Genomic DNA, 13,173 nt, shown 5'->3' with positions numbered 1-13,173 from the left:
AATGAGGAATTTAATTAAAAAAGAATAGACTCTGCTTCCCTTTCAAATATAACTATTACTCTTTTCTAAATAAACATAGATATTTTTAGTTTCTTTTTCCTGTGTTTACACACTACAGACCTAATAAAATAATCAGGAATGTTCTGCTGTGTGGTTATTTTTATTACTAGTTGATTTTAGATCATCAATACCACTCATATTTGCTTGTTGTTGTTGTTTTTCAATTCTTATCACATTTTTCATTAATTAATTTATTTATTCACTTTATATCCCAATCGCAGCCCCCTTCCTCCACTTTTTCAAGCCCCTCCCTCACAAACCCTTCCACCAACTCCCCTTCCCTGTCTCATTAGATAAGGGGAAGCCCCTGAAGGGTACCAACCTGCCCTGGTACATCAAGTCCCAGCAGGACTAAGCACCCCTCTCCCTGGGGTCCAGGGATCCAAAGGAAGACAACAAAGCAGAGATGAGCTCATGCTTCAATTGCTAGGGGGCCCATATGAAAACCAAGCTGCATATCTGTTCCAAATATGTAGGGGGTCTAGGTCTAGCCAATGCATGCTCTTTGGTTTGTAGTTCAGTCTTGGTGAGCCACCATGAGTCCGGGTTAATTAACTCTGCATGTTCTCTTGTGGTGTTCTTTGACTCCTGGGGCTCCTGAGCTCTGCCTAATGTTTAGCTGTGGGTTTCCACATCTGTTTCTATCAGTTACTGGATAAAGGCTCTCAGATGACTGTTATGCTAGGCTCCTGTCTACAAGCATAGCAAAGTATCATTAATCATGTCAGGGTCTGGTTCTTGCCTGTGGAATGGGTTTCAAGTTGCACCAGTCATTGGTTGGCCATTCCCTCAATCTCTGCTCCATATTTATCCCTACACATCTGATAGGCAGGACAAATTTTTGGTCAAAAGTTTTGTGGTTGGAGTTCCCCTCTCTTCATCTCTTCACTGAAGTACCACTTGGCTACTTCACTTAGCCACTTCAGTCTCCCAGGTCTCCCAGATCTGATCCCAGAGATGCCCTCTCCTGCCCTCCCCCCCATCCCACACTTCCTTGCTGCCCTGTTCCCCTCCTTACTCCCTCTTCCTTCCCTCCGTTCACGTTCGATATCTATTTTATTTCCCCTTCTGAGTACATTCCAAGCATCATTTCTTGGGACCTCCTTGTTACTTAGTTTCTTTGGGACTATGGATTATAACAAGGTTAACCTGTACTTTATAGCTAGTATCCACTTATAAGAGAGTACATACCATACTTGTCTTTCTTGGTTTGGGTTACCTCACTCAGGATGATATTTTCTAGTTTCATAAATTTGCCTGCAAATTTCATGATATTTTTGTTTTTAATAACTTAATAGTATTCCATTGTGTAAATGGACCACATTTTCTTTATCAATTCATTCTGTTGGGAGACATCTAGGTTGTTTCTAGTTTCTGGCTATTATGAATAAAGCATCTATGAGAATAGTTTAGCAAGTGTCCCTGTAGTATGGTAGGCATCTTTTGGGTATATGCCCAGGAGTGATATAGCTGGGTCTTGAGGTATAACTATTCCCATTTTCTGAGAAACCACCAAATAGGTTTCCAGAATTGTACTAGTTTACACTCCCACCAGCAATGAAGGAGTGTTTCCCTTTCTCCACAGCCTTGCCAACATGTGCTATCACTTGAGTTTTGTTATTACCCATTGTGATGGGAGTAAGACAGAATTGCAAAGTCATTTTTATTTGTATTTCCCTGATGACTAAGGACATTGAACTACTCTTTAAGTGCTTCTTGGTCATTCAAAATCCCTCTGTTGAGAATTCTCTGTTTAGCTCTATATCCCATTTTAAAATTGGGTTATTTGGTTTATTGGTGTCTAATTCCTTGAGTTCTTTATATTTTGGATATCAGTCCTCTGTTGGGTTTCGGTTGGTGAAGATCTCCCAATTTGTAGGCTGTCATTTCATCCTATTGACAGTGTTCTTTGCCTTAAAGAAGCTTTTCGGTTTTGTGTGGTCACCTTTATTAATTATTGAACTTAGTGCCTGAGCCATTGGTGTTCAGTTTAGGAAGTTGTCTCCTGTGCCAATATGCTCAAGGAAGTCCCCCACTTTCCCTTCTATTAAATTTAGTGTTATCAGTTTTATGTTGAGGTCTTTGATCCAATTGGACTTGATTTTATACAGATAAATATGGAACTATTTGTATTCTACACACAGGCATCCAGTTAGACCAGCACCATTTATTGGAAATGCTTTCTTTTTTTTTAATTGTATGGTTTTTCCTTCTTTTTCACAAATCAAGTGTCATAGTTGTCTGTATTTATTTCTGGGCCTTCAATTTGATTCCATTGATGAACCTACCTGGTTTTATGTGAATACCATGTTGATTTTATATTATTGCTCTCTAGGAGAGCTTGAAATCAGTTATGGTAATACTTTCAGTTTACGTGGTTATTGCACAGGATTGTTTTTAAATACCCTGGTTTTTTGTTTGTTTGTTTTCCATTGAAGTTGAGAATTGTTATCTCAAGATCGATAAAGAATTGGGTCAAAAGTTTGATGGGAATTATATTGAATCTATATGGACATTTTTGCTATGTTAAAATCCTACCAATCCATGAGCATGGGAAATCTTTTTATCTTCAGATATCTTCTTCAATTTCTTTCTTTAGATACTTGAAGCTCCTGACATACAAATCATTTACCTGCTTGTTTATAATTACACTGTTGTGAAGGGTATTGGGTATGAAGTGTCTTTCCCTATCTCTTTTGATAATTTTTAGTTGAAAGTCTATTTTATTAGATATTAAAATGGCTACTCCAACTCACCACTTGGGTCTGTTTGCTTGGAAAACCTTTTTCCAGGTCTTTATACTATATAATGACAACTGTGCTCCTGAGGTATGTTTTTTATATGCAACAGAATGGTGAATCTTGTTTTGCATCCATTCTGTTATCCTGTGTCTTTTTATTTGAGAATTGATGTTCAGAAATATTAATGACCAGTGATTGTTAATTATTGTTATTTTTATGTTGGTGGAGGTTGTGTGTGTGTGTGTGTGTGTGTGTGTGTGTGTGTGTGTGTGTGCCTGCCTTCCTTCTTTTGTTTTTTGGTATGAGGTTATTTATGTTCTGTGTTTTCTTGTGTGTAGTTAACCTCCTTGAGTTGGAGTTTTCTTTCTAGTATCATCTGTATGTCTAGATTTGTGGATAAAGATTGTTTATATTTAATTTTGTAGTGAAATGTCTTGTTTTCTCCAGCTATGGTAACTGAACATTCTGCTGGGTATGTTAGTCTGGGCTGATATCTGTGTTCTCTTGGAGTCTGTAAGACATCTGCTCAGGCCCTTCTGTCTTTTAGAGTCTCAGTTGAGAAGTCAGGTGTAATTCTTATAAGTCTGCCTTTATGTGTTACTTATCCTTTTTTCCCTTATAGCTTTTAATATTCTTTCTTTGCTCTGTACATTTAGTGTAATGTTTATTATGTTGGTGGGAAGATTTTCCATTCTGGTCCAATTGATTTGCTGTTCAGTAACTTTCCTGTGTGTTAATAGACATATTTAGGTTGAGGAATTTTTTTATAATTTTATTGAAAATGCTTTTTGGACCTTGTACCTGGGAATTTTTTCCTTCTATTCCTATTTTCTTAGGTTTGGTATTTTCATAATATCCCAGATTTCTTGGATGTTTTGTGTCTGAACCTTTTGAATTTAGCATTTTCTTTGACTGATATACTGATGTTTTCAATCTTATTCTCTATGCCTGAGATCCTTTCTTTCATCTCTTGTATTCTGTTGCTTCTGTAATTCCTATTCTCTTCCCAAGGTTTTCCATCTCCAGAATTCCCTCGGTTTGTGTTTTCTTTATTGCTTCTATTTCTATCTTCAGATTTGAAAGAGTTTCATTTATTTTCTTCACCTGCATTTTCCAGTATTTTTGTGTTTTTTAAGGGATTTATTTATTTCCTATTCAATGGCCGATATCATCCTTATAAGTTTGGATTTAAGATCATCTTCTTGTGTTTCAGCTGTGTTAGGATATCCAGGGCTTGCTATAGCAGGATAGTTGTGCTCTAGTGGTGCTGTATTGCCATGGGTCTTGTTGATTGTGTTCTTATGCTGCCTTTTAGCTAATTGGTTTTTCCTGGTGATGTCTGATGTTGCTGATACCAGCAGGATTCCTAGGGGAGGCAGATAGAGCTGTGGGCCTGACATTGGATCTCATAGAACAGCAGGCTACTCACCTCTGCTTTCTGTGCCCCAAATGGGCACCACTTGCAGGGAATTGGTTAGGGAGAGGCCTTGTTGATCTCCTTCAGAAAGCAGGGAGAGCATTGGGCCAGAAGATGGAGGTCAGGGGACAGCAGGCAGCTCACCTCTGCTGGCTGTGCCCCAAAGTGGACTTGGCAGGCAGGGGGTTGGTGGAGGAGGGGCATCTCAGTTGAATGTTCCTACATCCCTCAAGATTTCTGGGGGGAGGAAGCAGTGAAAAGTTCTCATGTTTGTTTTAACATTTGATTTAGTGAGTTCCTTTGAACGGTTTTAACTAAATGACAAATTTCTTCACTGCTTAAAGACCCTAAAACATCCTTGCTTTTCTTATGAGAGAATTATTGTTACCGTTGGCTTGTACCCTACTGATATTTTTATTTGTGTTTCCTTCTTATTTTCTTTTTTTTCATTCATTTAGTTAGTTGTTCATTTTACATCCCAATTATAGCCCTTTCCTGTTCCCCATTTCTCCTTCTCCTCCCCCTTAAGATTTTTTTAAAGAGAGTATAAAGTTAGAATCTCTCATGCGGAATTCATGTTAAATATACTTCTTCATTACAGTAACATGTCAGCTAATTTTGTAGGAACACAAGCTCTTGTTGGTACATCTTTTATAATACTAAGGATCCCCCATGTACATACTAGGTGATTTTGTTACGACTGGGTAAATATAAATTAACAAAAACCTGATAAATGAGGTTTTAAATGGTGGGCTGAGAATGTCTACCCAGAGTATGATATTTAAAACTTAAGACCCTCATAACACCTTGACTCTGTAACGTACTGTGTATGTGATTCAAAGCAGTTTACTTAACCTCTCTGCATGTTCCCATCATTAATGTGGAAAAACATGAGTACATTCCTCTCTGTTAAGATAATTCCTGAAGAAGAGAATTTAACATAATGAAGCACATATAATAAGAATGTTGTCAGTGCAGCCAAGGACAGCTGTAAGTGCCACCTATCACTGAATTGTAAATACATTTAAAACATTATGAAATGGTTTATGGTTTCTATTTTGTAACTTGATTTGTGACATGAGCTTTGTAAATGACACTGTGTGTTATAATGTCAAAAGGTTGGGCATGCCAGAACACCAATAATAGTTGTAATGGCTGTGGTGGTTGCAAAGATTAGAAATGGCATCTAGTAAATTGAGGATATTTAATGAATGGCAGATCACATTAATGGGTGTCCAAGGCCCAGAATCATGTAGGCACACCATTTGTTTGCCACCTGCCCATAGAAGAACCTATACTTTTGTGCATGTATAGATATAACCACATCTTGGAACTCTTCATTCTGTACTCATAACAGTTTTAGCCTCTCCTCAAATTGGGTGAAGAACTATATGAGAAAAACTTCTTGATATTTCAAGGCAGGCCACCATGTGACACAATATCAGGGCAAATATTTCCAGCATTTTATATGGAAGTATGGGGCACAACATCACTCATATTGAATACCATGAGATAAATACCTTCTGGAATAACACAATGGAGTCCTGGGTTTGTAGTCATAAAAATAATCCCTTAATGATCATTCAACTATTATAACATGTGCTCAAAAACAACATGATTAGGATAATATATTTGAGGCATGTTGCGTGTTAAGTAAGTTTTTTTTTTTAATCTCCTAAACAATCTAAGAAACCATTTTAATTTCACCACATTACTTATAGGGAAAATTAAAAAAAACTTTAAGGCCCCAATTTGCCATTGAGTTGAACTATAGCTCAGATAAAACTAGACACCAATTGCTTTGTAATTCTTACAAACTGGCTTTTTTCATTTTTATGTATACTTTTATGATCCTATTTGTCATTTTCACTCTAGTAAGAATTTGCTTACAATTTTATACATGTATATTCTTTGATCAAAGCCTCTCAGTATCCTTGTATCCCTTTTCTTCTCAATAAAATCTTTCTTTTTTCCAGCCCCCTCCCATTCTCACATCTTATATGTATATGTGTGGGAACTACTGTGTTTAGAATTGTCTGTATTAGCATGGTTGAGAGTCATTTGCTTAAGTGGGGGCAATGTGCTAGTGTCTACATCTCTTAGGGGTATGACCTTTCTTGCATACTCTGTTTATAGCCTTATAAGTTCCTCTCCCATCCATGATGGAATGCTGATGGGCAGGTCTTGTGCAGGCAGCCACTGCTTCTGTGAGTTTATGGATACAGGAGTCAGGTCATGGTCAGAAGACTAATTTTTTTGTAGCATTCCTTCCCATCCTCACATTCATTGTCTCTGCTTCTATATGTTGCCTGAGCATGAGCAGTATTATTGTTCAACAGTCATTTGTCCTAAGCACATTCACCAGTTGTGAAATTCTTGACTAACAATCACTCATTGCAAATAGAAACTTATCTGACCAAGGGTGAGACTGGTCCATAGGTATAAACAAATGTTTATAGGGCAACATAACAGTAGTAAGTGCTCCTCCCCCAGAGTATATAGCCTTCCCAGCACATTTGAACATATACAGTGGAATTTTACTCAGCTATAAATAAAATTATTAAAAAGAATTATGAAATTTATAGGTAAATGGCAGAAGTGGGAATTAAACTAAGTGAGGTTCCCCACACCCAAAGAGACAAACCTTAGATCTTCTTTCTCGTGTGTCAATCCTAGCTTAGAATTCTTAGGTTTAAGTATTTAAATTGGAATGCCTGTAGAGGCCAACAAATTATGCTGGGGCCATTTAGAAAGAGAGACTGTAGTAAGGTGGGGAAGATAGCTGAATATAGTAAAGGATTTTTGGAGATAGAAAGGTTCCTATGGGAATAGGGAGGGGGGTGGGGATATTATTGAGGGGAAGCTAAACCCAAATGGAATGTGTATGAAAAAATTACATAGAAAATGACATTATGTAAGCTGATTTAAAAGATATAAATTAAGAAATAGGATTTAAAAGGAGAAAACCTATATGACTGCTCCCAGAAGAAATGGGTTATTAAACAGAACTTTTATTGCCAGATGTGGGACATTCTTTTAGGTTGTTTATCAAGGAGACCCCATAAGCCCCAAAATAATGCAGACTCTTGCCAATCCACTTGATTGTCTACCCAAACTTATAATAAGACTATTCCTCTGCATACCCTGTACACTTTAGCTGAAATCAAGCTGGAACTGAGCTGTTAGATTCCTCCCCAGTGGCAACCTTTCATTGTGACAAAAGGTTTTAACAGGACACTGGGAAGGAAAATCCATCAACAGTTTTGTCTAGAAGTCAAACCTTCAAGCTACCATACCCACTTCCCCAATGAGATGTGTTAGTGGCATGATTGTTAAGGGGGTAACCAACTGCTTTCCAAGTACCTACAGAGACCAACTTTACCACTGGAGCCATCCAAGTGTTCTCTGATTCAATTTTAGGCCTGTGCTACAGAACGACCTCACAACACACAGTACTCAAAAACTAGTTAAAACCTATATTTGTTTCTATTTTAGTTAATTTGAATTGCATTTTATATTCTAAAGAAATGTTTTATTATAGCAGTCTACAAAATGGAAAAACATCTTCATTAACCCCACATTTAGTAGAAGGCTAATTTCCAAAATATATAAAGAACTCAAGAAACTAGAGAGCAACAATCCAAATAATCCAATTTTTAAAATGGGATACAGATCTAACCATAGAATTCTCAACAGAGGACTCTCAAAGGACACTTAAAGAAATATTCAACATCCTTAGCCATCAGATCAATGCAAATCAAAACAATACAGAGATTTCATCATTCACCTGGCAGAATGGCCAAGACCAAAACCACAAATGATAGCACATGCTGGCAAGGATGTGAAACAAGGAGAATATTCTTCCATTGCTGGGAGGAGTAAAACCTTGTTTGTACAGTCACTTTGGAAATCACTATATTAGGTTCTCAGAAAACTGGGTATTGATCTCATGACACAGATATACTACTTCTTGGCATGTACCAAAAGAATTCTCAAGGCTTAGATTTTTTAAAACCTTTTTTAATAAGGGTTTTTAAATGCTTTAACTTCCGGTCTAGCCCACCACCAACCAGAGGTAGTGGAAAGAAAAGGTTAATAGGGCAAACAGGGATACGAACCTGTCTAGAAACAGTTCTTTTGTACAATTCTAATCTTCATTGTCAGGATATCAGCAGTTTAGTTCACACAAGTCAGCAATGGTAGCTCAATTCACTTTCAAACACTATTCCTGAATCAACAATGTCAGTTTGATCCAGAAGAAACCATAAGACTCTGCCAATTGACTCGGGTCTGTACATGTGGCAAGAAGCCACTGGAATATCATAAGAAGTTCTTTGAGGCATTTCTCTCTACAATATCATGACAAATGATGATCAGCAAAGAAGACAAGACAAACCAAGGCTACAGTGTTGTCAGTGAAGACCAACATCAACAAAGCCCAATGAAGACCAGCAAAGAGTGGCAAGGTGAACCAATGCCACACTGCACCATCCACTGTCTATTGGGTTTTATTTATAGTTTTTCCAAATATTCTATGTTCTCTCAAGCATCTTCTCTCACAAAATAACACATGACATTTTTCTAGACAGCTTTCAGGAAAACACTACATGTCTGTTCTCAGCAAAATATCCTCCCACATGTCTACCTCAGCAAAACATCATCTCATAACAGTTTTCAGGAAAACATCACATGACACAACTGCATCTCCAAAAAAACCAGAAACTTTCAATTCAAGGGCATTTGCTTAACTATGTTTATAGAGGTTTTGTGCATAATAGCCAGAAACTGGAAACAATCTAGATGTCTCTCAACCAAAGAATGGATGAAGAAAATGTGGTATATTTACACAATGAAACATAATTCAACTGTTAAAAACAATAATATCATAAAATTTGCAGGTAAAAGAAAAAAATTATCCCGAACAAGGTAATCCAGACACAGAAAGACAAACAGTGACATTTATTTACTTCTAAGTGGATAGTAACTGTAAAATAAGGATAGCCATGCTACAATCCACAGACCCAGAGAAGCTAAGTCATGTCAATGAAATGATTCCTAATGGTACTCTGCTTTACTCATACATCAGTGCCTAGCCCAGTTGTCATCAGAGAGGTTTCATCTAGCTGTTGATAGAAACAACAAATACAGAGGACCACAACCAAATGTTAGGTGAAGTTTGAGAATCCTGCTAAAAAAAAAAAGGAGAGGAAGAATTGTAGGAGCCAGATGGGTCGAGGACAGCGCAAACCCACAGAATCAACTAACCCAGGCTCATAGGGGCTCACAGAGACTGAACCAACAACCAAGGAGCCTTTGTAGGATAAATAGGGAGCCTTTATAGGCTAGATCTAGCCCCTCTATATATAAGTTACTGTAGCTCCAGCTGTCTCTGACTCTTTTGCTTGCTTTTGGGACCCTTTTCCTCCAACTGAGTTACCTCATCCAGCCTAATGTGAGATTGTGCCTAATATTGTTGCAACTTGATATGACATGTTTTGTCACTATCCATGGAAGTCTGCCCTTTTCCAAAGAGAAACAGAGGAGTGGATGGGGGCAGGGTGCAAAGGGGAAGTAGGGGGAGACTAGAAGGAGAAGAGAAAGTAACTGTCGTCAGGATGAAAATATATATCTATGTAAGAAATATTTTGTGACCTTTAAAAATTAGAAGAAGCATTATTTCTAGGTAGATTTTGTTCGTGTGTGTGTGTGTGTGTGTGTGTGTGTGTGTGTGTGATACATATGCATGTGGAAACTCATAGCATGAGAAGTCAGTGGAATATGTCAGGTATCACCCTCTATAATTCTCTGTCTTATTCTCTTGAGACATGTTTCTCAACTTTAAGTTTGCCATTTTGCCCAAGCTGTCTGGCCAGGTAGCTCTCAGGAACCACTTGTCCCTGTCTCACAAATGATGGCATTATAAGAATGGACATGCGTTCATACATCGAGTGCACCATCCATATATGTAGGTTTTGGGGATTCAAATTTAAATTCTCATGTTCACATAGCAAGCACTCTTATGCATTGAGCCACTTTCCTAGATCCATAGATACACTTTTAAAATTATGAATTTCAGTGGATTATATCCATCGTAATTACAAAGAAGAAAGAACAAGTTCAAAGGGTTTAACTGAACACCCTATTTACAAGACAGAATGTCTATCAAAGAATCAAGAAGGAGTGCTTAGCCCAGGTTGAATAGTTTAGTCCAGATTAACAAGGGTAAAACATCATGTGTACCCCAAAACTTCTGGGGCCAAGGGAAAAACCTATCAGAGAGCTCAAGGATAGCCACAGCTGGGAACAAGGGCTGCCTGGAGGTCTGTAGCCCCCACAGAACTGCATCTTCCACCAAGTAGAATGTGAGTCAATAGATCCTTTACTTGCCTCCTCTCTCTGCAAGCCAAAGAAAAAGGGACTCAGGTCCTGCAGTCTACAGTGTTGAGCATTGGGGAATAATGGTCATAAAGAAAACAGAAGATTGGAAAGGCAGTCAGAATGGGGGATCATAAAAATGGTTTGAGAACCAATCTGAGAAGCAGAAAAGAACCAGAGCAGACATGTATCTTATTTAATGAATTTACCCTTTCTTTTAAGAGGATTGATTCTTTCCTTCTCTCTTTCCTCTGCCGTGTTCTGCTCACCTCAGTGTCTGACTGCATTCATCTTTTGAGCATCTTTGTCATAATGGCCAACTAATAGCTTGTGACTTAAACCCTTTGTTAAATACAGTGGATTTTAAGGGGAAAATAAAATGAGGCTGCTTGAGAGAAAATGAGCACATTGAAGACAATGCTGGATAATTCTCATAAGTAGAAATTATAGCCATATCTGCTAGTTTTCTCTTTCAATGATTGGAGTTCAGCAAGCATTGATCGAATTACTCTCCCACCTCAGCCCTTTAAAAGGCTCCCTAAGAGTCATAAACAAACTGGTAGGCACATTCTCTGCTGTTATGGACCAATGGGGCACTGTGCTAAGCATTTCATTGTCTTTGTGTCTTGCTGTATTGTTTCTTTCACACAGGAGGATACAAACTGAAAGAACACACCAATTACTGCCAACAGTTGAAATTTGAACTATGTATCTCCAAAGCCCCACATTCATTCATTCATTCATTCATTCATCTATTTGACAAATACTTTCTGAGTGTCTATTGTGTGGTAAACACAAGAAATTTAAAACCAACTTAGATTTTGGGGGAAGAAGTAGAGTAGTGGGTTTGGCCTAATGCTGCTTGTATTCTAATGTTAATTTGAGTTCCCAAACCGCTTACGTGAGTATCTGCATGTAGCTTCTGTGAACCTGCCCCCAGTTGGTTCTGATTGGTAAATAAAAATGCTAGGTAGGACAGATGGTCAACATCTAGTGCATCAATGGGACCCTGTTCAAGCACCACTTGTCAACTTCTAGTGTGTTGGGGTCCCAAGGGTAGAGCCATCTTAATTAGGACACAGCGTACACAGCCAAGTCAGCCAATGCACAGTTTATTGAAAGTTTCAGCATCTTTTATATAAAAGGCAGAATAAAGATTTTCTCATAGCTTCCAGTTTACACCAGGTGCTGTTTCCTTAGCCATAGCTTATCTTGGTTCAAAGTGATCCAAACCTCGTTGCAGACTGAGAAATCTATCAGCAGTCCAACTCTTAGATGTGTTGCTTCTTATAATTAAAAGCAAAGCTACTTTCTCATGAGAAAATGAATACAAAGTTTGCTTTCTTAGGGTTTCAGCTTACTTAGCAGAACACGGAGATTCTCTGCTTGCCAAAGTATGCTTCCCCGGTCTCAGTCTGCAGAGAATGACAAAGACCCTAGGTTGCCACAAAGCAAGCAAGCTGGGAGCAGTCTCCTCATGCAGTTTCTCTACACACAGTCAGAGGCTGTTTTTTTTTAATTCCCTGGGCTTGGAACTGGGAGAGAGAAAGGAGGAAGAAGGAGATCTGACATGTGGAAAGAGTACGGAACAGAGGCCAAACTCCATGCCTGAGAAGAGTGCAGGACAGAGAGGCATGGCCACCATGTTAATGAGCCAGGAGAGGTATCCTAGAGTGCAATCTATTTGGGCAGTCCTCTGGGTCCAGAGCATCCAAGACAGAATATAGAGTTTAGTAAGTAATAACTCAAGATTATTGGCAGGAGGTAGATTAACCATTTGTAGATTAGGCAGTGGCCCATCTATTGTGCTGACTAAGGCATATTAAAATATGAAGGCTGTGTGTTTGTCTTTCACTCGGGAACATAAACCATTGAGGCAGGTAGTGAACCCACTGCCGGGATTTATTAATTAATATTTGATTCAACGAAGTAGTTCATAATTCCCTAAGAATTCTGTGTGCTGTGGCTCAAACTCACTGGCCACTTAGTCTAGTCTCTTGGAGAGTGGAAGATGAGTTGAGCTGCTGAGAATGAGTGGGTAAATCGCAAGGAGAAAGATGAAAGAGATGGTGTCTATGGGGAAGAAGTACTAATTGGACAAAATAAAACTGAAAATACTAGTGTTCCGTGGACATGCTGTTGAACTTTGGGTATGTAAGGCTTTATTTTCAGCCTTTGAGCATCTCCTGTAAAGATTCAGAAGTATCACAGAAGAGTTAAACCATATTACTGAGGATTTTGCCTCACTTTTGCAGGTTTTAGGGACTTTTCCTACATGATAAATCCTCACCTCCCAAGGCCATTGAACTCATACAAGGTCATCCTGAGGGCATTCATACAAGTGGCTGAGTAGCACTCCAAAAGAGTAGCAGAGTGGGGAGCTGACAGAAAGCGGCTATCACCCTTGCATCCATCTTGAGCCATATACCCTGATAAGAGACTTGATTACATTAGCCTGCAACAGCTGAGCACACTCTGATAACATCTTGCTTTAGATACCCAGGATTTTCCCTTGGGTGTGTGAGATTTAAAGTTGTGTGACTTAAGGGTGTGACTTAGAGATCAGATTTAGAGACAAGA

At 38.5% G+C, this 13,173-nt stretch overlaps 1 protein-coding gene across 1 annotated transcript in view; it reads left to right on the top strand.

Moving 5' to 3' along the window:
* Positions 1-13,173, top strand: part of Myo3a (myosin IIIA) — a 186,567-nt gene that overhangs the window by 82,158 nt on the left and 91,236 nt on the right. The window lies entirely within an intron of this gene.

Source organism: Arvicanthis niloticus, chromosome 8, assembly GCF_011762505.2.
Source record: "Arvicanthis niloticus isolate mArvNil1 chromosome 8, mArvNil1.pat.X, whole genome shotgun sequence".
Taxonomy (NCBI): Eukaryota; Metazoa; Chordata; class Mammalia; order Rodentia; family Muridae; genus Arvicanthis; species Arvicanthis niloticus.
This window is presented reverse-complemented; position numbering and strand designations above follow the sequence as displayed.